The sequence below is a fragment of the Centrocercus urophasianus genome, unplaced genomic scaffold, assembly GCF_019232065.1.
Source record: "Centrocercus urophasianus isolate 14NV4802_14NV808 unplaced genomic scaffold, USGS_Curo_1.0 seq_24, whole genome shotgun sequence".
Classification (NCBI taxonomy): Eukaryota; Metazoa; Chordata; class Aves; order Galliformes; family Phasianidae; genus Centrocercus; species Centrocercus urophasianus.
Genome location: NW_024884800.1, coordinates 16,769,456 through 16,790,985, shown reverse-complemented (window position 1 = coordinate 16,790,985; position 21,530 = coordinate 16,769,456). Strand labels below are relative to the sequence as shown.

Genomic DNA, 21,530 nt, shown 5'->3' with positions numbered 1-21,530 from the left:
GATCTCCTCCGGCACAGTCACCAACCCAGGAAGGTGCTTCAGGCTCTTCTGAACAAAAAGGTGCAGCAAAAAGACAGGTGACAAAACAATGTCACTGGGGAGCTGCTGAATCGAGACACAAAGAACATCCAGCCATTTCTACTGGCTGGCAGTTGTCCACAAAAGCACTGCAAGAAATGTTGCAAAATGCTTCTCAAAACATTAATGTTACTACCAAAAATTGCTTATTGTTGAGTCAATGGCCACAAGCGTACATTACCTGTCATTTCCTTATTTCCAAACCACCACATTTAAGCACTGCAGGAGTCCAAGCCCTTCTGTTTTGTTCCCTGCTGCCTTTCCTGGTGAATCTTCCCGCATGTACTGGGGTCGTGACAGCACCAACCGACAGAAGCATTTGGAAACATGTTCTTTTCTAAAAGGCACAACCCTCACCCCTTCCATGTGAACAATAATTTGTTGACTGGAGGAAAACAACAGGGTTAACAGTTCTCATGCTTCCAATTAAGTGCTTCGGCCTTCCCTACCTTGATTTTTAATCAGCGGCTCAGGGGTCCATTCCTTGTATAGCAGCAAATTTAATATTAGCTCTTAACGAACCAGTTACTGATAGCCAGGAATGAAAGCTGCAGAGTAGAGGGAATTACTATAGAAACATAATTTGCCTTTCAAATGGCATGCAAAACCAATGACAACAGCATGCCAGTTTGTTTGTTTGTGTACGCCTTACCTATTTTCTCTGATTATTACATCAGCTGCTGCTGTGTGTTGGAAGGCCTGCTGTTTCTAAAGTATACAGGAGATCACTCTGCTGGGGTGAAACAAGTTCTTTCACCGTGCTTAGCTCCAGAAGCTCTGCCTTCCTCCTGCTCAATGACCCAGGAGGTCCTCAGTCCCAAACATCACATCCAGCGCTGACAAAATCCCACAAGCCGCGCCAAATGCACTCAGTGACAACTAACATCTCCGTTTGCCTTTCACACCAGAAGCCATCCTCTCCGCGGGCTTCTCGTTTCATCACTTTCCAGGGCTTTGAAGGCTGTCATCAGGTCTGATGCAGAAACTCCCATGTTCCCCATCACCTACACGTTTGCATAACAGAGCCCTCAGACTCGAATCCTGCACACCCCTGATGAAAAGGAATTGCTCAGGGTCGCAGAAAGCGTGTCCCAGAGCGACCTTCATCAGCAACAGCAACGCTTGCATCACTTTGGACCCTAACAAAATGAGGAAGAGTGTAATGAAGGCAAAACTACACAGAACAAACTTCCTTTGCTTTTTTTCTTTCACTTTATTCCGGCAGAGAGGAATCCCAACAAGACTACATCGAACGTATCTCACAATACTTTCTTAATTGGCATTAACCAACATATCAGAAGGTAGGGTGTCAGTAATTAAAAGAAAATCAGAAGCAACTTATTATAGCCAGCTTACAGTAATAGTGCCCTTCAGATTTTGGCAGTAATGAAGACAAAGCAATAATGCATTCAAAAATAATTGTTCCCCACAATTCTGAATCACTTGGATACTATTAGCCTAGAGCACAATCAATGCTCAGTAGGATTCTCCAAATAATAAGAACAAACACGAGAAAGACTCCTTGTACAGAAGCCCACATAATTTGTCCAAATCACTGAAGTGCTCCAGTGAGATGAAAGCTGCAACGAACATCTCAGGTTTAAATGACTTAAGCCATCTTTAAGGCTGGAGCCCCCCAAAAAAGAAAAAAAATCTTCAAAATTCTGCTCATGTGATGCTCTGGTTCATCTCCTCTCTCCTTTCCGCAGGTTCTTCTTTTTCCCCAGCCTCTTCTCCCAGCTCTGCCTTCACCTCTCCAGCACTCCTGCTATTCCTTCAGAGCCCTCCCAAGAGGGAGAGAGAGTGATGGAGGCAGACAGACATGAAACACACCTAACAGCAGCCCCAGACAAAAGCATGAAGTGAGCAGGTGAGGAAGGAGCGTGGCGGAGCCACGTCAGGGCACACAAGTCTCTCACTGCTCCTCCTGTTCCTCTCCAAGCAGCAGCACATCCCAGGAGGTGGCGAGATGTGTTCCTACAGACAGAGCAGTGATGTCAGTGCTGCACTGGGACAAAACCTTTCAGCATGCTCTAGAAGCCCACAGCAAACAGTGGGATACTTACTCATTATTCCCTACAGCACAGCACTAGAGACTGAGTACTGCAGGATGCAGCACTTGTTGGAAGCAAATCAAAAAGGCAAAACAACTGTCCAGCTTCAGCAAGACAGAACACATACATTAATTCCCAGGATCTCTCTTCTATATAAACCTACAGGAAAACAGCAAATAGCCTTCCCACCACATCAACTCTAAACCTAGCAGAACACTGTCCAAGGGTGATCGTCCACTACCCGGCACAATTCGTCCTTCCACCTTGGGAAGCTGCTGTCCTTCGTCTCTCTGTGATGGATAGACAGAGACTCATTCTTTCCACTGAGGACATGGATAACCAAAGAGGTTGGTTGTCCTGGAAGGCTGAAGAGCAGAGACACTCTGAATGGAGAGAATAGGTTTGGCTCACTCAGGCTGAAATACTGGTAGCCAAGAACAGTGCTGTAGTGTAAAAATCCAACTTCTCATAATCAAAATCAGAATGATGCCTGGGGGGCTGTGAAATAAGGGAGCTGAGCAAGGAACAAGAATACTGTGGGCTGGAAGTCAAAGATCTGTATTTCACTCCAAGCCATGTGATCACAAGCTAAAAGCAATCTAGGCCTCCAGACCGTGCTGCGTCACATCCCTTCCCTCCACCTTTACTCGCCCCACGGCAGGGATTTGCCCAGCATGGGGCACACATCATCATCTCAGCGCTCGCACAGCAATATTATAAAGCAAAGGATTTTAATAAGTCAGCCAACCAGTGTACAAGGAAAACAAATCTTCCTTTGCAGAAAGCACAGGTTTCTTCTTCCACCAAGAATTCCTGTGAAGGGGCTCACACAGAGAGGCAATGCCAGAACAAATACAGTGATTAAGATTCTCCCAGTCTAGTCTTGGTAAAAATTGATAAAAATGTCAGATACACTTGTCAAAACAAGATGAAGAATTGCTGCACAAAAATCCACACCAGTTAATCTGCCAGAGCAAACAAAACTACCTGGAGTCATATCAGATAAAGACAAAGATAAAACACTGTCAACAACATAGACAGTAATACAAAACATTTGGCTGGGGAACAAAAGGTGCTGCTGGGCTGGGAAATCATTGGCGCACACAGCCGAGAGGAGCACAGCAGGACGGCACAGCTCTGCTCAGCAGCCGTGCTTGTCCCCTGTCCCCTTTACCAAGGAAGTCGGTAGGAGACTCACTGCAGCAGGGCCCCCACTTGGATCAATGTTACACCACCAGGACAGAAAAAGAAACCACAGCGGTGTAGGAATGGGGCTGCTGTGGCTGTTGCCAATGGTTGGCACTGGCATGGGACAGCACCACTGACCAGGTGGCTGGAGAACTACCATTCAGCACAGGACATGGGAAGTCTGTACACAAGTCATGTTTCTGCAGAAATACCTGTGCCTATGCACAGGAAGGTTTGAAAGGAATCACCACTTTTAATTCCCCAACTTGTGCAGATAGGTGTCAATTCCCAGCATGCTTGATGAAAACTTTCAAGCTTGTTTGTTTTTAGGATTTCATAATCTTTTCAGGATTATTTTTGCCACTTGCCTTCTTTTACCTCTTATTTGAATAAATTCATTCAAAACCAAAACACAATTTTAGCTAGGTATTAAAACAGCACATGAGCACAATTTCGTATACTACAACAACATCTCTGCAAAATTTTTAATGGTTATTTCATGAAAGAATATCTCCATCAGCTCCAACAGCAGAGCAGGCATGTATGTACAAGGAAAACAAACTTTAAAGAAATACATGAGAAAAAAGGCAAGATGGGAGAGAGAACTATTTTACAGCTACTTCTGTCACAAAGAATAAAGTTGATTATCTCTCTTTGATAAGGAAGAAGAAAGCTGCCTAATGCTTCTAAAGCTATGGCACTATATAATTTCCCTTTGAGTTCTTTGACTTTCCTCACGAGCCTTTCTTGTGCAAGGTTAGTGAGCAGGCAGTAAGCAACCACAGCTCCCTCTGAAACCCCAGCAGCATGCACCCCGTTGGCCCTCCCAGTGCTCCATTCCTTAGCAGTATGCCAAAGCATGGCTACACTTGCAGGCTTTGCTCCCCAGCTCCCAGGAATGCTGCATCAGGTTCAGTGCTGCAGTACATCTTCAGTGACCTTCTAGCCCCACAGCCCTCTTTCCTGGGATTGAAATTGATTTTTCTCCTTTTTAGCATATAAAAAACTCACGTGTTATCCTTGCTTTACTATTAGACCACAGAAGGTTGCACCTGAGCAGAAGATGTGAAAGCAGGCTTTTGTCTAGCCCTGACAGCAAGGAGCATGCAGCCAGCACAAAGCGATTCAAGGGCAGCTGCAATTACCTGCCCATGACCAGAGGTGCAACATCAGCTGCTCTCACCAGTGGCAGCAAGCTAAGCAGGGGGACCTGCCTGGTGCCTGCATGAAACACAAGGGGAGTGCCTTGTATGAACAGGAGGAAGGAGCTTGAATCAAGGTTTAACAATTAATCCTACAAGAAACAAAGATTAAAGAACTCTTAAGAACAGAACAAGCTATCAGTAGCCTCTTTAAGGCATATTCTGCACATGGGAACATCTGATTTTCAGAAGGAACACAGGTCCTTTTCCTTTGATGATGAAGAAATCACAAGCAAACGCTTTCTAAGATTTACATGACTTTCTTCTACAGCACACTCTGTGACCAGCCTGGGCGCACTCTGAGACCCAGCAGAACTTGTAAGCATTTCACTGTGCAGAGGAGACAGCGCTCTCACCAGTTGCAGGGCAGAGCTGGAGAGGGGGCTGCTGCCCTCACTCTGGCTGTGAGCACAGTCTTTTTCTTGTCTCTGACACAGCCCACAGTATTGGGTGGAGAGCACATCCAAGCTCTCTCTTGTGCCCAATTTCCTCTCCAGTGCCCTGCCACCAGCCATCACACAGCTTGTCCCATTTCCCAGGTGGTTGGCGACCCTGCACATAGCAGGGGGTTGAAACTGCGTGATCACTGTGGTCCTTTTCAACCCAGGCCACTCCATGATACAGATCAGTGCAGTTATCTCCAAGCAGCAACTACAACCAAAGATGTCCATCAGCGACATGGAAAGCCATTCAAGTAGTGAGCATGCTACCTCAAAGACAGTTCATCTCAGTTGCAAGCACAGATACCAAATACTGCTGGCTTTGCTCGCCTAGTTGGGAGGCTGCATTTCCACCAAGACAGAACACTATTTAATACTAGGCTATGAAGAGGTAACAGGCTCAGGAGCAGAGCCTTGAAGCAAGGAGAAAAATGTGTCGTGGAAAATGAGGAATACAGATTAATCTGAATTAAGAGGCTCAGCCAGCCTAGGGAAGCCATCCGGTGGACTACTACCAGCGTTACAGCAGCTAGTGTATTGGTCTGTGGTTGGGAAGCAAGCTAACTCTTTCACCATCATTTCTATTTCTCACATCCTCACGGCCCTGGCCCCACCACCTCCACCAGGAGATGGACACACAAGAATTGAAATGCAAACAATATTTATAATTTTGGACTTTATAAAAAGATTGAAACATTGCCTTTGAAAGTGCTAAGCTGAATGTCCAGGGGGCTTATATTTCAGCTAAAGGAAAAACACAGTAGGAGCTGAGAATTCTTTCTGCTCTTCTAAAAACAAAATAAATTGAAAGCAAGATACACTAAATAAATTTAACTGCAGTACAGCATGAGGGAGTAAGGGGGATTCAACCTGTACCCAAGATGCTTCTAAGCAGACACACTGGTTTCCCCCAGGTACAGCATCCCTTCCACACATTATTTTCATTCCCAAACCATTCAACATAAGCATTGCTCTACTTTTCCTACATCCATCAATTCAAAACTTTTGATCTAAGACTAAAAAAAAAAAAAAAAACCCTCCAAAAAAACGCATAGGACATCTCAGTGGAGCACTGTTCTTCTTATTGCATGGCTTTAAGAGTGAGCTGCCCCCGCCTCTCCCAAAAGAAGTGGCAGCACATTGGCCACAGTCCATACCAGACTGCAGGATCCATTACTGGGCTTTGATGGTTATCAACAAGTTGCATGGGAGCTCTATTGGAGAGCATGGCGTTCAAGTACAAGATCAGATTTTTAAATGTCTGAAAATCTGGCCTTAAACAAACCCTAAAGTGGTCATCCCCTCCAAAAGAGGTTTCTGATGGGTCCTTCACAAGTAACTGCATTACTTCTGTGAAAAAACAATTGGATGAGAACAGAACGTCCTCAGGGATAAGAGATAATTTTGTTTGCATACAGGAGCAGTTAGAGTTTATTTAACGATGGTTACCAAACTGAATTATTTTTCAAAAGAAGTTCCTTTTTCAATGCAGTGAACTTCTTTATGACAAAAAGAAGAGGGAAACATTCTAACTTCTTTCTCACTGTTTCTTTTGGTCCTAATTTAAAATAAAACCCTTCTTTGGATCTGGGAGCTTGCTTACCAGTGTCTCATTTTGCTTTTACAGCTCCGTTAAGGTCATGATCATCTCTGCTTCACTCCTTCACTCAACAAATGATCTTTTCTCTGTCCCCCTGGCTAAAATGTCACTCCAGTGGGCTGACCTTCAAAGCTTCCTGTTTTAAAATAACTTGCTCAAAGCAGCAGTTTCATCTGCCGTTCTGTTTCCCACTGACTGAGTAAAAGCAGTATCTAGGAGCAAGTCCTCAGATCCAAACGCTCTCCATAACGCTGAACTCAGACTTGGAAGATCAGAGCCTGGTTGGGCGTTACAGATGCTCACACGCGGCCAATACACATTCACCCCACTACATCCCACCCTTTCTGCCTTTCCCCACTTTGACCAAGAGCTCAGGGTTCTTTAGCCTTAAGGTACATGCTGCTGAATGAATAAAAGGGCAGGAGCACGACACGATCTATCATCAGATGATTCTAACTTCTTTTGACCACAGCAGTGATCTCTTCCTTTCCCAGCTTTACATTTTGGCTAGAAATGAAGAGGGCTCACTTTTATCACACACAGGCAGATGACTATTTGGGATGCACGGACCATGCTAGCATCCTCTTCTAGGCACCAGACGGGAGCTACAGGAGCTGGCTCCAGCACAGGCAAAGCAGCCCAGCCTGTCCCAGCCCCACACCTCCACCCACATGCAATTATCAGACTTACATAAGAAGCAGCGTGTAAGAAGAAAGGCTTATTTATTAATTCTAATTAGCTTTAAGCTAAAGGGGATTTAATGTAATTTGCTCATCCAGTATTCATGTCAAAGGGGGAAAAAAACCTTTTAGTAACCATTCACCTAGTTTTGAGATAGAAAATTTTGTAAATAGGCATCTTTGCAGGAAAAGGGGGGCCTCTGGGATCAGAAGACACCTAAAGCTATTTTAAAGTTCATTGGTAAAACGCTTCTTCAAATGGTTTACATTAGTTAAGATTTCTTTTTGAACAAGAGCCTCACGACAGCCCTCAGCATCTCGCAGAGCACCTTTCAGGAGCTCTTATTTTTCCCCAACAAAAGAGGTAGCAGCAGATACTTCAAAAATAACTCATGCTTCATCCTTGCTGATATTTCGGGCTTTCTCAGCTTATGGTTGGTTTTGTGCCAGGTTGTTTTTCTGTTCTACGGCTTGAGAAACATGAAGATGCAGAGGGTTGAACACCCCAGCAGCAGACAAACCAAGGAGCAGAGTCACTGGCAGCAGAGCCAGGTGGGAGCCTGGCACTGCCACGCGGGGCTCTGCATGCCACAGCACAAGGCAGCCTTCCAGAGCCCTCACCAGAGCACCAGACACACCAGGTCTGCCTTTACAAGCCATTAACACCTCCTGCTTCTCAAGTGCTTCAATGGCTTGGACAAAAAGACAATGATTCAATGTCAGAAAAAAAAATAAAATCCGAGGGAGGATTCTGGCACTGAGCACACTGCAATTGTACGGGCAGATACCACTGGTTCCTTCTCTTCAGAACACTGAACTACTTCCATTTCTGCCTGTACATCTCCACCGTTTGGACCATGCATTCTGTATGTACACATAATGAGATTATGCCACCTTTTTCACCTTTTTCTTCAGGGGGAAGAAGACCAACAAATGAGAATCATTTTTTTCTACTAGATCTGTATATTTAGAATACTCGATACTAAACATGACTTTTAAATCCCATTTCCTTTTAGAAAATTATTTTGATATTCCTTCAGGGAAAACAGAATGGACTCAGACACCCTCCTGATGTGTGAAGAATACAGATTTCCAGTGTTACCTCATATAAATGTTTGTGTTTGCCATCAACATATGGACACGTGTTAAATACAGAGTTTGCTAAATATCAAATATTTCACCCATAAAAACGACAAAAAGCTCAATTTCTGGACTATCATTGGAATCATTTAAGAACAAATTGGTTTTCAGATGTCAGTTGGTCAGCAGACTCTAACTGGCTCCTTTGAATTTAGTCCCTGCTCAGCGCAATGGAAGCATCTCCCCCCAAAATGAGATTAAGCTTCCATTTGTCACTGATACCTTATTTATTTTACATTGTCTGAGACTTGAGGAACACCACTGACTCAAAATGTTCCCTGGTCTCCAGCACAGCAGATTACAATAAAACCGCATCAAATCAAGGGAGACACGACGAGGTTTACCGAGTTTCATAACACTGATAATCTCCTTTCATAATCCAGATTTCACATGATAAAGACCCAGAAGGATTCCCTAGCCAGAAGCTGCTGGAAGTTTCAGGCAGCGTTTGAATCCTTCGCTGAGCTCAACAAACAACAAGTAGGTGCTCGCAGAGATGCTCTTTTTGTCAGCAGCCGAAGCACAGAACACCATGCACTGAGCACGGCCTGCTTCCCAAATCATCCCAGGTTCTGACCGCCCAATTTGAAATCACTGCACTTACAGAACAACCCTGCAAGCTTTCAACCTAGCAAAGTCAAAAGGAGCTTTTAAATTCAAAGCTGCTGCATTTCTCCAAGCTTTCCTTCCCCTCTATCTCACCTCTATCCACATACTTTGTAATGGGACTCTGCTCTCTCTTAGGGCACACAGAAGTCCTTGCCAAGTCCCCGGGAAGCCCAGCTTTAGCCATACAAAGGCCATTTTATGCAACTCACTCTGCATTCATTTTTTTCCCCTTCTTTCTCTCAGAGCTTTTCTTGATAAAGAGTCAAATTAAAGTTCACTCGAGCAAGATGTGGCAGAGACGGCTGCTAGCCCGAGGCCAGTTTCCACTCTTGAGATTTCACAAGGCAGCCACTCGGAGCTGATTATACGCTTTGAACAACGCATCTCTGACTTGACACTGGGTCTCAAGGAGTTCTAAATTTAAACCCTGCAGTCTCACAGTGCAAGCAGTCCTTGCCTTGCACGGCCACGCAGGTCTCTCCGCACCTTTGGCCACAGCTCCCCTTCCTGCAGCGCCCCGAGAAGCCCAGCATGGATCTAAGACCTGTATCACAAACACAACAGGCTGCAATTACAACTCCCTGCCTAAAAGAAAAGCTTGCTCTCGGTATAAATACGATATATTAATTCACACCATTACCTTAAGTTTCCTCCCAAAGGGCCACACTATTTTTAAACTCTCTGTTGCTACAACTGCAGCTTGGCTAACAATAGCACCTACACACTACACACTCAGCATTTCCACATACAAAGACTCACGTTTCTCTTTACTAACGCACAAACCCACAAAGCCCAGACCAAGAAGTTGCAAACTGCAGGCACTCTCGCTGTTCCTAAAGCTGTTTCTCCCACTTGACGTGGACGGCTCACACATCAACCCAGCCACCTCAGGCGACTGGTGGCTGATGCAGCTGGAAGGCTGGGCCATGCTGTATACACTGTTTGCTCTCAACCTCCTCTGGCTACTGCTGGAGGCTGCAGCAACACCTGTGACTGCATTAGTCCATACTCATTACCCCATGACTGCCTGGCCAGGTTCATTCCTGCTACAAACAGCGCTGCCTCGCTCAGTCCTACTGCCTACAGCCGCCAACTGAATTTAGCACAGCGTGTCCGATCCTCGTCTACATCACAGCAGACATTTTTAATTTTTTTGAGACATCTGCCAACTAACTGCTGCAAGCATACTTGTGTTTTCTATTTTGCATTGTTTTGGGTTTTTGTTTTTTATTTTTTTAAAATCACGCATAGGAGAAAGGTCTAAAGAAGCGGTAGGCTCAAAACTCAGAAGAATTACGGAGGATTACTCACTGTTTTTGTTTTTGTCACAGCTGATGAATGATCATTTGGTACTGTTGCTGCATGTTTACATACTGCAGTTCTTGGCTCAGGTTAAACACCAAATCTAATAGTTTTGATAGGTGATCATCTTCTCCATTTTAACAGATTCAGAAGCAAAAACAGCACCAAAACACTCCGTCCATTAAATTGTGTTGGAACTGCACAGCAAGCAGCTCCTCCTGCACTCACAGACCTTCTGAATCAGAGCATGAATGCGTTCAGGCCACAGACAGACAAAGGAAGCACACTACATGCAGACATGCACCCAGCCACCTAACAGCTAAATGCTTTTTGGAACTGAGCTCTCAATGCCAAACCTGAGTTAAGCTGAACTCAAATGGGAGCGTGGTCACAATCACAAAGAGGATTTGGATTTCTTCATAATCACTGAAATTAGTGGCTGCTCACACCGCTGATATTAAGCATGTATCATCTCCAGTTCACTCACAGATTGAACTCTGAGAAATATAGCTCCCTGGATTACCCAAGCCAATGAGATCTACCATATTCTTTACTTAATGGAACATTTGTCTCATCAGAAGCAATTACATTTTTTATCATTACTTTTGATGACTCTAGTAAATGAGGTGGCATTTTAATTTTTAAAAGCCTTCAGTGCCACAGGCTGACAGCCCTTTGTTTTCATGTTACATTTTTGAATGTCCTGGTCCACAGCTTTACTGCTTTATATCACTGCAGTCAGAGAATAGGACAGAGCCTTGCAAATGTAAGCCTACAGCATCCACTTCCAGCTCTCTTCTCAATGCTGCAAACCCGCTGCCCTGACACTTATTTAGTGTACTGTGCAGTGGGCACCATCTATGAGCAGAGACTCTGACAGGTTCTGCTTTCCTGCAGAAGCATTTAAGACAACACAGTCAATTACATCGTTGAATTACTGGGCAAGCTTCCTGGCTGTTTCAGCACCAACAGCCTGCTTTGAGGAATGCAGAACTGTGGGCACAAGCACTCCTCCCAGTGCAGGTGTGCAGGCATGCAGGGCAGCTGCCTGCTCTACAGCTGGGCACCAGGGCGGGTGAAACCTCGAGGCAGGGGCATCCATCCTTCTGTCGGTGTGGGCACAGCTCTCTTCAGACACCATTCTGTGTGCAGGAACCCAGCAGCTGGGGACAGGGCTCAGCAGTCCCAGCCCTCCTGCCTAGAGCTTTGGGAAGAGCACAGCAGTTGCTGAGGAGCCCACTGCTGCAGAGGCAGCCAGAGGATGTCCTGTGCTGTGTTGGACCTCACTGCAGCAGGAGGTGGCCATCGCAGTTGACCAGTGCATTTTAAAGAGTAGAGATAAAAAAGAAAAGCTCATTCTTCATGGTGAGTGGTTATTTAACATCCTGCTGCTCCACAGCCTCCTTGGGATTCCTGACCCCTAAGGCCTGGCCTGATGAACCCATCCCCACCAAGAGCCGTTTCTCCTCTTTCAAGCCCTTGCGCATGAGCTGCAGAGAAGTCACAGCTCGTCCTCAGCTTGCTGCTGGTGCCCCACTCACCCCAAGTATCTCAGGGAGTCCAGAGTGAGCAGGGCTTGCAGCCAGAGCAGAAGAGCTGCTGGAAAGAGCCTGGGGCAATGGGCTCAGAGCACGGCCCTAGGAAACGCCGCTCTGCATCACTCTGCTCCTGCACAGCCTTGTCCAGAAGGAGGGGAGTAATCTCTGACTTACGGCTGTAAGCCAACGCTGCAGGAACACTGCACTGACAGAGGCAGCTCTGTCGGCTCTCCCTTGCCCTCCCCAAACGTGAGGGTGAGATGAGAGCAGCCTGCACTGCCAACATATCGTGCCCTGCACACTATGGGGGATCCAGTGGTCGCCAAGCCAATGCTACCAGCCCAGACACTAGCATCACACCTCCAAAGCGTAACTTAATCTATGAGCAAACCATGGGGAACCAGTGCTGCACAACTCCTGACACAAGCACATCTGTGTCATACAGGTCAGCACACACCTTCCTGGCACCGCCACCACTCCCAAAGCAATGGGAATCGTACCATGAAAGGACACAGCTTGCCATAAAGCCATGGTGGATCAAGCAGAAAGCCATTCATTTCCCATCTGATATTATTCCCCTCTGCACGCCATGTACCTGAGGAAAAGCTGAGTCCTTTGCAACAAAATCTCACAGATTTCATCCTGCTGCACTGGAGTTTCATTGCCTCAAATAAGCTGAGATTTTCAGCTATTTCTTTAAACTACAGCTTCTCTCTTTCCACCCAAGTGTCCCTTTTGCATGCAGCTGCAGCACTTGTCATTCCAACACCCCCTTGCAGCCCTCCCTGGGCTGCTCTCCCTGCCCCATGGGGTGCCCAGACCCTGCTGTACTCTGTGCCCAGCTGTAGTTACCAGGGTAGCGCCTGGTCCCATGGCAGTGACCCAAGGGGCAGCTCCCTGCACCACAACAGGCTTCCGAGCACACCACTGTGCTGAGGGTACCAATTCCAAGAGCCAGCTCAGAGCACGCAGCCTTTGACAGAGAGCCAGAAGAAAAATGCTCAGTAGCAATAACCTGTATGTTAAATAAATACCGGTAAAGCTCATAACAACATTACAGACAAGCAATTCGACTTCTCTTGAGAGTCTTGCAGACTTCAAGGAAAATATCTCCCAATTATCATAAAAAGCTATCTCCATTTTTCACAGTTCATCTATAATGTGCTGATTGAGAATGTAAAACGTACGGCTCAGGCATTTCTGTATAATCAGCTGTAACCATATCCTCAAGCGTAATGATGAGCAGTTGGAATAGCAAGACCAACGCTTCAGCTACTTAGAGCCGGATTGCCTGGTGTTTACACCACTATTCCCACCAGAGAAAGGAAACAAAATATTTGCAACAAACAAGCATCTCCTCTGTAATATTAATCTTCTCTCATAACAGAGCCCTGGTGGAAGAACAGATTAATCAAGCCGAGAGCAGAAGCAAACGGCCATGAAGTTCTCCACACTGCTTCCAAAAACAAGCAAGAGGCCAGCAGGCAGGGAACAAATATTTCACATCTCCAGGAAAAAAAAAAAAAACAAAACAAAACAACACTAAAGATGCAAGGAGAATGCCATGGTTTGGGAGGAAGCTGCAAGTAGGGCACCCATGGGCACGCTGTGCTGCAGGGCTGGTGGCAGGGAAAGGTCCTACAGGTGCTGGTGCAGGGCTGTAGCAGTGATTGTTCCCAGGGCTCCACAGACAGGTGCTGCCATGTGTGCACCAAAACTGAACTTGGGAGCTCCAGGAGCTGTCATCAGCTGTGTTTCAGTGTGCAGCTGCACAAACTTAAACACTCTCTAGGTACAAAAGGCAGCTCCTGTAGAAGTAGGCCTTTCTATTCATGCGTACGCAGAAGGAAATCTAGCACAGGACTGTTGTGCTCCCTAATAACCTAGCATGTGAAAAGATGAGGCTGAGAACATCCTCTTAGCAAAGCATCAGCTGCTCTGGTAACTAAGAGGTTGTAGGAGTGTAAATGTAAAAACAACTTAAAGGAGAGCATCAGCAAGAAAGGAGGAAATGCTGAAGCACAGCCACCTCTTAGCAGCTGCAGGGACAGCCCTGGTAGCCCTATTTCTCACAACATACCTCTGCAGATCACAGAGGGCATTCCTTGCTTTCAGCTTTTTGCTACATGCCATCTGTAAAACAGCAAAGAGCCAAAAGACATGCCAGACTGCAGCCAGGTATCAGACAGAAGCAAAAATACGTCAATGTGAATTAAACGTTGCTGTGAAGAGGTTTCACACTTCGCAGGCCCACAGATGTGCCTGTGTGCACACAGCTGTCTTTAATAACCAAATAATGTCAAAAAGCCAAAGAAGAGAGGTGTTAAAGCAGCCCGTTCCCAAGCATGGCCCTGCGCTATGGCAGCACGAACCTGACAGCAGCGCTGGGCCGGGAACAGCCAGGCGTGGGCAGCATCCAGCCTGTGGTAACTTGTGACAATGTATTCAGAAAGAAACATTAATTTTCCAAGAGAAAAGTTAGTCCAAAAAGTTGGGGGTTATTTGCACTCATGCAATCAGTTCATTCCAGTGCTTCTCCAAATATACAAGTCAAGAGAAAGTACATTATTATTTCACAAAGAGTTTTCCCTCTAAAGCTGAAGCATCTTCCCACTTCTTTGTGTTTTGTCAGCTGTCGTGGGAGGCACATTATCCAGGAGTTAGGCACAGTTTCCAAAAGGAATAGCAAAGAGACTGAGCAGACAGTCCACACAGGAAGGGAGAGGCACTTGAAGCTTCACAGGCATTGGATACACAGATAGAAGAACTGCTTTCCTTCAGTCCTTAGCGTTTCTTTCTGCCCCTCCTCACCATCGCCCATCTCCTGTTTACCTCCGAGAACAGAACCGACTCCGAAATCGCTGCAAGTATTTCTAATCTTAAAGTGTGTGCTTATCTCCTCTCCTGAAGTCAGCCCTTTGAAGATAAGGGGCTGAGAGGGCTCCGCAGGCTCGCGGGGAAGAATTACTGGGAAATAAGGAAAAGGAGAGCAGGGACCAATGCGTTTTGCCACTGGGATTCCTGACACGCTGTCATTCATCCTTCCCACTGACACAGAGCCGCCAGTGCCATCCACACCCAGCACAGAAACCTCCCTCCAGAGCTGCAGAGCACGGGGACACGCACACAGCAGAACCACCAACGTGGTGACACACGCACTGTGTGCAAGAGATCTCTGAACACACAGCTTCTGTGCAACTTCAAGTCTAATGAGATTAAATACCTGTAATAAATCGGCTGTGTGATCCATATATGCCGCTACATTAATGAACTAAACATGGCACTGATTATACTGCAGTAGGAACTATGAAAATGATTTCTTTGTCCCCCACACAAGAGCATTAACTTGATAATCTTTAAAAATTGAACACAGCTGGCATAATCAGATAAATTATTAGAAGGCATATAAATCATTACCACCCAATGGAAGCGCAACAGGATTCAATGTAATTTGCAGATAAATTTGAGGAATGACTACTGCTTTTTACTGAATTAAAACTGGCCAAAGTTCTAAGAAGACAAATGACATGAAATGATTCTACCTTCATTTGCAAACTAAGAAGGCCGAAGGAAACCAGCAGAGAGATAAATCTTAATTTTTCAACTATTTTGTAGCTTACCCTGAAAACAAAAAATTAATCATAGATGGGAAAATCTGTATTTTAATTAGAGCTGTGTGGGTGGGAATGTGAGGACAAATCAAAGCCTTAAGGAAAAGGTCTAACACTTCTGTAAATGAGACGCCCTTCAGTGAAACAGGGGTGCAGCCTTCCAGCATGTCCCACTGCAGCCTGCTGCATGCATTGCTCTTGTCAGTACGCTGTGCCAGCCCTGGGAACATAACGTTTACCCACAGGCTGACACTGCCTTACAGAATGGATCTTCTCTGCTCTCCTAAGCTGGATGCACAGCTAAGAGCTGTACATGTGAATACTGCTTCACTTCCTGCAGGGTGTAGAAGAATTCATGGACAAAGTGTGGCACCAAAGCAGGATCAGGAGCAAGAGAGCAGCTCCTCCTCTCACCAGCACAGGCAGCCCGAGAGAATCATAGAATCGCTCATGTTGGAAAAGACCTTAAAGATCATCCAGTCCAACCATGACCTAACCATACCGCTCTAACAACCCTCCACTAAATCGTGTCCCTGAGCACCACAAGTGGCTTCAGTCCTTGGAATTTCCTCAGGATGTTACTGAAGTTCCTCAAAGCGAGGCTTTCACAGACACCCACTCACCTCTTCATGCTCCCAACGCACAAGACCCACCAGTACCAGCTGCAGGAGCAACAAAACAGATACCCCGAGACAGCCCCCAGCCACTGCTTTCCCCAGCAGGGCAGGAAGGCAGAGCACAGCAGAATTTCCTCAAGCGAAGGAGAAGTTAATCACCATCTGCAAAGCATCACTCCCTGTTACTGGAATCAACCCCTCAGAAGATCATTGAGGAAACTGGCAATTCTGTCCAAGTGTGCACAAGGAATCACAGAATCACAGAATTGTAGGGGTTGGAAGGGACCTCCAGAGATCATTGTGTCCAACCCCCCGCCAAAGCAGGTTCAGGAACAGTGCGCACAGTCCCAAACTGAACAAGAGGAATCCGAAGCACCCAAAACCTGCTTGTGACACACAGATTGGCGCACCACCATCTATGGCATCTCTGCTTCTGTCCCTCCCCACCTTTGGCACATCCTTCATCATCGCTCAGATCCTGAAAGACCTTCCACAGCACTAAGCAGAGACTCACAATGGATGTGAAACCTGAAGCTGATCCCCAAGCCTCCAGTCACTACGCCCTGCTCATCCCACCAGAACTTCGGTCATTTGCATCTCAAATCTGAACAGTCTTAAGTGTCTTCCTCCTTTTGCTTTAGTTCCATAGTCAAGAGTAGAGCAAGGGCAGAGGATGCATGCAAAGAGAGTCTTCAACAGTGTTCAGTCCAAAACTCTTTGTGCGATTTATAATTGCTCTTTAGCTCATTTTGTCTGAGTCAAAACACACACACAGCTTCCAACCCAGGCTCAGTAGGTAATATGTTTGTGTTCATATGTGATATATCCATTTACCTGCCAAGGCAGGAAAGAAGATGGGTGAGCTGATCTGACGAATGAAATGCCCCAGGAACCGTGACCTTACCATAAATCCTAATCCTTTCCACTTCAAGAGTTCCTTGGACAAAACCATCCCTATAACACACACATACTTCTCAAATACACACTCTCCAGGAGGAGAAAACAAACCAATATGAAATAGGAGTGTCTTTAGCTTACTAAGGGAACAAAAGGCACTTCTATATCATGGCAATGAGTGCTCTACGAAACAGAACAAGGGAGATTGATATCCCTGTGGGGGACCATGCTGTACACACCTTGTGTGTGTACATGTATAACACGTGCATAGACATGTAACACTTGTATAACACATGTAACACCTCACCCAAAGACTAGGACTTTGATCCTAAATGCAAAGCAATCCATTAACCCATCAGCGTGGCTTGCTGCCAGCACAGTGCACAGCGATCTGCAACAAGGTGCACCTCCAGCAGAGTGCTGTCACTCTCCCCGCAGACTCTGCCATCCCTGCTCATGTTCTAAGGCATTAGAAGTTTCATGTGACTTGGCATGAAGTAATCATCAGTTTACAAATTCTTCCAAAAATACAGCAGTTGCCATCATCACCATTAAATGAAGGCACTTTTCTGGCTCCACCGTTCAGTTTTACAGGTTATTTCCAGTTCTTTGACTTTATGCCTTACCTGCCAAGCCCAATTAAAATACGGGGAAGACTACCGAGAGACAAGCAGATCATTTCAGATAAAGTTAAAAGCTCACAACTGACAGGGCCTGGAGGAAGGGGGCTGGGAGAGGCAAAGAGAGGAGACAATTGTTCTTTTTCCCCTCCCTGCAGCCCCACAGTTTCAAAAGCCTCTCCATTTCAAAGTACAGATGCAATCTTTTAAGTGCTTGTGCTGCTGCTCTGCCTTCTCTGCATGTGACATGCGAAGTTACACTGTTGTAATGCAGCCCAAAGCCTGGATTCTAATGCAGACACTTGTGCTGGGGTCAGGATTTCTGCAGCTGACATGACTCTAGGGAACAGCTTTCATTTCAAATAAAAGCCAGAAGAATGTTTCTTTCCTCCAAAGGATTTTAAGCAAGCATGATCCACTGTAGCACAGCACATGCACATGACTAAGACGTCGCTATGAACTAAGAGTCCTAACAGGCTGATTACAGATGGAAGTGATGTACAGGCACCTGCTGGAGGCTCCCTGTCCTGTTGCCTCATGGATCACAACAAATGCTCATTGGTAATGGAATTAACTGCACCTCAACAGCTCTCTGGAGAGGAAGGGGCTTATGTACACCTGTAAGTACAGCTCCTAAATAAACAAATACCAGAGCATGCTGCTATTTGGCATCAAAGAAACCCCAGACTAAGTATTTCAGAAAGCACAATTCACATCACTGTCAACCCCCTGCCATCCCACCAGAACAGAACTGACAGAGAGGACAGCAGCAATTTGAGATGACTTCAGTTGAAAACTCACAGGACTGGTACTAACATCTGGGGACAGCACATCCCTTGTGCTGCCCTGCAAGAAGGGCAGTGTGGGAGCAGGGAGCTCAGCAGGCACAGGCAGGAGCAAAGTACTTGAGGAGGCAGCATTCCCCAGACCCTGGTCCTCGAGGTACAGGCAGAGTTTTCACTTCACACTTACTTCAAACAAGGCCAGAAATCAGGAGATCTGATGGATCCACTTCTACCTGCCTTTCTCAGGGACAACAGAGGGTGAAGCAATTATGTAGTATTCAACTGGATTTTACAGCACTTGCTAAAGGCTTCTCAAACAGTGAACAAAGCTTAAAAGCCTCCCAATTCATACACATCTTCCTTGATCCTCACCCTTTGCTCACCCAACCTGATTTGCTGTGTGCATGGAGTTGACATGCTCCATCCATAGCTCAACTGCTTGCTCACTCTGGGCTCCAGCAGAGCGCTGCCTGGCAGGCTGTTCACCTGGACCAGGAGACAAAAAGGGACAAAGGAAAGGTCTGGCTAATGCCAGCAAGCACAAACGGGTTCTGACCCACCAGGTTAATGGATCCAGTAACAGACAGCCATCATGAAAATATTCACCCAAGGGCACCCTTCTCAAAGCCAGCTGTGCTGCTGCAAAAAGGAGGAACTCAGAACTGGCTGCACGCTACAAACATTTCCAGCACCATTTTCCTGGTTTCATGTCTGGGAATTCAACATAACAACTCAACAAATAATTCCCAAACAGTGTTTTTAAAACGTGGGTGACTTCAAGCATGTGGAATCTTCTGAGAGCTTAACAACATCCATATGTCAGGTTTTTATATATAGGTGCTCCATACGGCACGCAGATTATATCATTCTTCACAGCTGCTGATAATTGTATAAGAAAAAAAAGCAAGCCCATCTTTCCTACAGCCAAAGTACTATCAGGGCCTTTTGCAAGGTGTTCATGGAGATCCCACAGACCAGCATCACCAAAGCACTGAGCTGTGGGAGCTCAGCTCACCTAACAGCTGAGGTGCTTCAGTCACTTGGGAGCATTTCTAAATTCTGTCCATAGTCCTCAGGAGAAAAGTCCAGCCACAGCAAGGGGCACTAATTCTTAGTGTCTCCCTGAGCAGTCATGGGAAGCAATCCAGTAATTCTTTGTTTGCTGCAAAAACAAGTTACCATCAGGCACAACTCCTGTTTTCATTTTCTCCCACCACAGCTGCTGATCAGCATTTCAGTGGACCAAGTCAGACATTCCCCTGTTCCCCACCTCTTCCCTTCCATCTGACCTCAACAGCCTTGAGAAAACAAAGAGCAAGTTCTTGCTCCTCCTTGCATCCTACCACCCCACGGCCTTCTCAGAACCAGGATAGCTTCTCAGCCTCTCCTGCAGAGCCAGGCACAATTCTCTAGCTCCAAATTCTCCCACATCTCTCCTGACAGATCATCAATGCAGTATCAGAGTCCCTGGCTTGCTTCCTCACTGTTTTAAACTCCCAACTATTTAATCAACAAGAATTGAACATACATAAGGTTTGATGTCTAGAGAGAATTTTATTTTTGTTATACACCAAAAAGGCATGTTTCTGGTTCGTCAGGCAGGTTTCACTTACAGAGGCTTACAGCACTTGCATACAGCTCATTTTATTCTCAGCTTGTCTCCAGAGTGGCTGTAGGAGTACATCCATATGGTCAGGGCTTTACAGCTAAACTGGAAGTACCAAAACAGAGATGCATCTTAACTGCAGTGATATGCACTGCTTCGCTTTCTGCACTGGGAAGCGCACAACACCTCGCTCCCAATGCACCAGCAGAGCAATATGTGGGAGCGAGGAGGCCGATGGCAAAGCAGCTCCTCTGCCCCAGGGAGTGCTGCTCCACCACATCCCCATGGGATCATGCCTCAGGGGCACATCCACATCACAGCTCCCTCAGCCACCAGTCAGAACAGCTAGAGAAATGCTGGCACCATCCGTCAGCAACATAAGGTGCACGGGAAAACAAAAGCTATGGAGTCCCTGTGAGCTCCTGCTTCTCAGCAAGCGGGCAATTCACTCTGCTGGCCATCCCTCCTAAATGCTGGCTACTGCAGGATGGAGGAGAGCCGGCTCAGTGGCAGGCTCACCTCCACAGCAGCCTGCAGAACTGCCTCAGGGCTCACCCAGGCCAGGACGACAGGGCCCTACAGTGTGCAGTGATGAGAGCTGTACATACACACACATGTAGATGTGCATTAAAAAAAAAATAAAAATTGCTCACTGAAGATTAAAAAATAACTGAAGATATCCAAGACTACACAAGCGCATCACAAGTCAGTTCATTTCCTCAGAACTCGAAGTGCAAAACCTCCAGGAGCTTGATAAGTAAATGTAATGCCTGCACACAGACGCACTCGTCTCCTTTCAGAGTGCCTGTGATCAGACGACAGGCACTCACACTACTCGACTTTTCATGTACTTGCTCACTCACATGCTCTCCAGAACAGTCCATTAAAAGCAGCCTCTTTCGGATGAGTTTTTGCCTCTTCTAAATGGCCAACCCTACCTGCCTTACTCCTGACAGCTCAACTTCATTAATCTATTTAATTTATTGATCAAGCCTGCAGTAAAGGAGCATTCCCCATTAAGTCGCATTTTATCATCCTGACCTGTATGACTAAAAGCCTTCTTAAAATCTGAAATTTAGTTAGCAGTTGACACACTGCCCATCCAAAAAGCCACATGCAACAAGGGGGAGTTGGAGATTAGAAATTACTTGATTTCGAATAATTACCTGCAGGTTAGGCTAGAAGTTGAACAACAGCCTTGTTTGCTTATTTTACTAGAAAATAAATTGAAATTGCCAAAAAATAATAACAATAATAAATCCTTAGAAGTCAATTCTGAAGATTGACTGGCGTTACCACTGGTCTATACATTACTGTATTTGTGTCATTTGTAGACAGTTCTATTTCTGCCAACTGTGATAATTGCTTCACCAAGGAAGTGTAGGTTCTTTGGCACTACAGCACCACTTGGATTGCTTACAAAAAAACCTTGCAGTTAAAAATAAAACTAACAAGGAAGCAAACTATAGACTTAAGCACATAAATAGAAGATCAGAATAGCGTTTACGCCCCAAATGAACAAATCACATCCAGATGAAGGACATTCAGATAAGTCATTTCCCC

The 21,530-nt window shown here is 45.8% G+C and overlaps 1 protein-coding gene across 1 annotated transcript in view; it reads right to left on the bottom strand.

The window, feature by feature from the left end:
• The window catches only part of IL1RAPL2 (interleukin 1 receptor accessory protein like 2), a 332,687-nt gene that overhangs the window by 233,846 nt on the left and 77,311 nt on the right, over positions 1–21,530 (bottom strand). The gene's annotated exons all lie outside the window — the stretch shown is intronic.